Below are 5,000 nucleotides of genomic sequence, written 5' to 3'. Positions count from 1 at the left end.
TAAGTAAATGAGTCGTTGATTTTGTTTTATCTCTGTAAGAATTAAGATGTGTTTGGTTTTTTTTTGTAGTTGTTGTTGTTGTTGTCGTTTTAGGCTACGAATGTATATGAGTCGTTTTTGTTTGTTTGTGTTGTGTGTGTAAGTATGAACCCTTTTTCTTTTCTTTTTTCTCGTGTTCTTTTTAGGCTGCAAATGTGAATGAATTGGTACTTTTTTGTTTGTTGTATCTCTGTACGTAATGAAGCCTGTTTTTTTACCTTGTTTTTGATGTTGTCATTTTGGGCTACATATGTGAATCAGTTGTTGCTTTTTGTTTGTTTGTCCTTTTGTAAGTATGAAGCCATATTCTCTTATGTTGTTGCCTTAAAAAATTTTTTTTTTTTTTAGAACGTATGTATATGAGTCATTGCTTTTGTTGGTTTATCTATGTGCATGTGAACCTTTTCTTTTTGATGGTGTTTTTCTGGGACACATATGTAAATGTGTTGCTTTTTGATTGTTTTGTTTGCTGTCTGTCTGTCTGTCTGTCTGCTTCTCTGTCTGTCCCTTTGTACTCCATATCAATATTTTACTCTATTCTTTTATTCTTACGATTTTCTTCCTTGATTTTTTTTTTTACCCCTCGGCTGGGTGAAAACACACACACACACACACACACATTGTTATCTAAATGCTCTGGGAAAATATTTTCGTTCGTTCGTCGTTCGTTCTCTCTCTCTCTCTCTCCATCCATAACTGACTTAGACATGGAAACTGCTGGCAGAAACAAAGAGACATTTATATCTCAACTGTTGGCATTGATTAGTATATCTATACTGTTCATTTTTTCACTTTTGTTTTTCTCTTCGTTTGTTTCTTTCTTATATATATATATAAATATAGATAAAGAAATGCATTCGTCCCCGTCACTCAAGTAATGAGTTTTACTGTTGTACAAGTAAAACTGGTGGGTGTGGTGGTAGTCATTGTAGTATTTTAGCTGCGTCCTTGTCTGATGTGTGTTTTTCAAACAAACAAAACAAAAAAAAACAAAAACAAACAAAAACAAAAAAATCAAACACAACAACAAAAACCCCCAACCAAAAAACCCCAACCAAACAAACAAAAAACCAACCTTTGAGTCACATGCAAAAAACTCTTTCTTTTTTTTTGTTTTTCACATTAAGTCTCCTCTTTATATACTTTTCACAAATAACGTTCAGTATTGATCTTCTTTGTATTTTTTTATTTCTCAAACTTGACGCTGTTCTCTCTTCTTTTTTTCCTGTTCAATCCTTCCTGAAGGCTTTGGAGATCCAAAAGTTTTGGTTGGATATTTTTAAGTGCTACTTTTTTTTTGGGGGGGGTGGGGGGGGGGGGTATTTGTATTTCTCTTTTATATCACAACAGATTTCTCTGTGTGAAATTCGGGCTGCTCTCCACAGGGAGAACGCGTCGCTACACTACAGCGCCACCCTTTTTTCTTTCGTATTTTTTCCTGCGTGCAGTTTTATTTATTTTTCCTATCGAAGTGGATTTTTCTACAGAATGTTGCCAGGAACAACCCTTTTGTTGCCGTGGGTTCTTTTACGTGCGCTAAGTGCATGCTGCACACGGGACCTCGGTTTATCGTCAGTCTAATCTGAATGACTAGCGTCCAGACCACAACTCAAGGTCTAGTGGAGGGAGAGAAAATATCGGCGGCTGAGCCGTGATTCGAACCAGCGCGCTCAGATTCTCTCGCTTCCTAGGCGGACGCGGTACGTTACCTCCAGGTCATCACTCCACTCTTGATAATGTGTGGTTTGTGTTTTGCTTTTGAAGGTTGGCGTTGTTGTCATTTCTTGTTCTCATTCCACGTTGAAGGAACTATGATCCAATTTTGGATTGAGATTAAAACTAAAACTAAAAAAAAAAAAAAACAAAAAAAAAAAAAACAAAACAATTTTTAATGTCTTCTCTTTATGATACTGTTTAAAATTTTTTTTTTTTTTTTTTTTTGTAGTACTTTGGTTCACGTAAATCCATTTTCTTTTGAGATGTATTTGCCTTTTTTTTTCTTCTTAACCTGCTTATTCAACGTGTTCTCTATTTCACCTGAGAACAGCACTTGGATTCACACACGCAAAAAATCACTTTTTCTATTGAAATAGAATTTCTTTCTTTCTTTCTTTCTTTTATAAATCTTAATTCCATAACATTTCCTTTGTTTCACCCTCCCCAGTACAGAGGAGCTTCTTCTTCTTCTTCGTTCGTGGGCTGCAAATCCCACGTTCACTCGTATGCACACGAGTGGGCTTTTACGTGTATGACCGTTTTTACCCCGCCATGTAGGCAGCCATACTCCGCTTTCGGGGGTGTGCATGCTGGGTATGTTCTTGTTTCCATAACCCACCGAACGCTGGCATGGGTTACAGGATCTTTAACGTGCGTATTTGATCTTCTGCTTGCATATACACACGAAGGGGGGTTCAGGCACTAGCAGGTCTGCACATATGTTGATCTGGGAGATCGTAAAAATCTCCACCCTTTACCCCACCAGGCGCCGTCACCGTGATTCGAACCCGGGACCCTCAGATTGAAAGTCGACCGCTTTAACCAACCCCGCTATTGCGCCCGTCGTACAGAGGGGCACTTTGTTTCACTGTAAATCCATTTCCTGTCGCATCAACACTTAACCTGTGCGCGCTGAAAGGCCGTGGCATTGTCATGACGGGGAGGCAACGACCCGATGACAGACCGTGGTTAGAGCGATGACAGTTGGCATGTGTTTCATATTGGAACGAGCGCATGGGATGGGGGGCGTGTGTGTGTGTGTGTGTTTGTGTGGTGATGGTGGTGGGGGTTGCTGGGGTGGGGGGTGTATGTGTGTGTGTGTGTGTGCATGTGTGTATTTGTGTGTGTGTGTGTGTGTGTGTGTGTGTGTGTGTGTGCCCGCGCGTGCGTGTGTGTGTTTAGGACGGGGGAAGAGGGGCTATGTGTGTGTGTGTGTCTGTGTGTGTGTGTGTGGTGGGGGTTGCGGGGTTGGGGGGGGGGGGTATGTGTGTGTGTGTGCATGTGTGTGTGTGTGTGTGTGTGTGTGTACCCGTGCGTGCGTGTGCGTGTTTGCGTGTTGAGGTGGTGGTGGTGGTAGTAGGGGTTAGGTGGTTGGGTGGGTATGTGTGTGTGTGTGTGTGCGTGCGTGCGTGCGTACGTGTGCGTGTGTGTGTGTGGGGGGGGGGGTATGTGTGTGTGTGTGTGCCTGCGTGCGAGCGTGCGTGGGTGTGTGTGTGCGTGTGACACACGCACACACACACACACAGACAGAATATTGGAAAATATCATTTAAATAAAGCATTTTAAGGATGAGTGTGGGGGGGCGGGAAGCAGAAAGTTTCACATCACATTACATTTTGCTTCGCAGTTTTCTGATTATAGCTAATTGTGATTGGCAACTCGGTCTGATGTTCTTATTCATTTATTAATGTGTTAATGAATTAATTTATCTATTTATTTATTTATTTAATAAAAAAAAGTTTTGGTCTCTATTTTCATTACCACCCTTTCGATTCCTCACAATTGAACTGAATGAATCTGGAACACCAAAATCGTGTTCGAATACGAAGATACATTTGATTACTCTGTCTTCTCTTTTTTTTTTCTTCTTTTTTTTTTCCTAATAAAGAAAATTTTCAGTCTTTTGTCACGAGCATGTTGAACGCGTGCGCGTGCATGCACGTGTGTGACGTCACGATATCGGTTTTGTAATCAGCTTCAGGCTATCATAGTTCCTTTCTTTCTTTTTTCTTCCTTCCGGATGAATATTTCTTTTCTAATTGTTTTTAATTAGTTTTGTTGAAGCAGACATTGACACTGGGAATATTCATGATTCTTCTTCTTCGTTTTGTAGTAGTAGTAGTAGCAGTAATAGAAGTAGCAGTAATAGTAGTAGTATTGTTGTTGTTATCGTCATCACCATTATTACTGATATCATGAAAAGACAGTAATTGTTATTCCACAAAGAGAGAATAATCATAATCATTATTATCACAATGAAGAAGAAGAAGTAGAAGAAGAAGAAGTAGAAGAAGAAGAAGAAGAAGAACCAGAACCACAGCGACGTAAAAGGCAATGATAGCCATCGTTATTCCACAAGAAGAAGAAGAAGGAGAAGAAGAAGATGATGAAGATGATGAACTACCACAGCAACATTAAACTAAAACAATGACAGCAATTGCTACTCCACAAGGAGAGAGAGAGAGAGAGAGAGAGAGAGAAGTCTGAATGGTTTATTGTTTAGGCCTTTCTGCCCGTGACAACAGGGGTAAGGGGGGGGGGGGGATGGGGGAGGGGGGCTTCCGTGTTAACATCCATTATAAAGAACAGCGCCAATATATGTAAAGCAAACAAAGGGTAGAAAAGAGAGAAAGGACAAACAGAGTGAGGCAGAGAGAGAGAGAGAGGGACATAAAGAAGAAGAAAAAGACAAAAGATAGATAGAGAGAGAGAACTGGATTGAATTGAATAAATTTTATTTTCTGAGGGTAAAACAGTAAGCAAAATAATGCTTTTTTTTCAAGCAGCCCTCGAAGTAACAAAAACAAATGGGGGGAATCATTATATCAGTACAGCACGTATATTATTGTCATGGATACATGAATGGTGATTTGACATTTACAACACTGAATAGAGGACAATAAGAGGTGAGAGATATAAGGGGACAGAGAGAGAGAGAGAGGGGGGGGGGGTGGAGGTTATCATGCTGACAAACGGCAGTATAGCGGAACACAACACAAGGCGCGTCAGTGTCTGGGTTTGTGGCAGAGGTTGTTTTTGCCGCTGTTTTACCTTTACACGTGCACACCGTTCCGTGTGACTTTGACCTCTGGAGTTCCTTGCAAGAGAATGGCAGCGGTCGTCGTGTCTGAGTCTTTGGGTGATGATGCAGATACAGGGTTCACAGAAAATTAAGGACCACTTTTGGGGAAGCTTGTACAGTTTTCTTTATTGTGGACATGGTGAAAATTATGAGTGCTGAATGC

The 5,000-nt window shown here is 40.5% G+C and overlaps 1 protein-coding gene across 1 annotated transcript in view; it reads left to right on the top strand.

Moving 5' to 3' along the window:
- The window catches only part of LOC143299348 (globin-like), a 22,074-nt gene that overhangs the window by 552 nt on the left and 16,522 nt on the right, over positions 1-5,000 (top strand). The gene's annotated exons all lie outside the window — the stretch shown is intronic.

This window comes from Babylonia areolata, chromosome 25, assembly GCF_041734735.1.
Source record: "Babylonia areolata isolate BAREFJ2019XMU chromosome 25, ASM4173473v1, whole genome shotgun sequence".
In the NCBI taxonomy this organism is placed as follows: Eukaryota; Metazoa; Mollusca; class Gastropoda; order Neogastropoda; family Buccinidae; genus Babylonia; species Babylonia areolata.
Note: the sequence above shows the minus strand (reverse complement) of the source record. Positions and strands in the feature narration are given on the sequence as shown.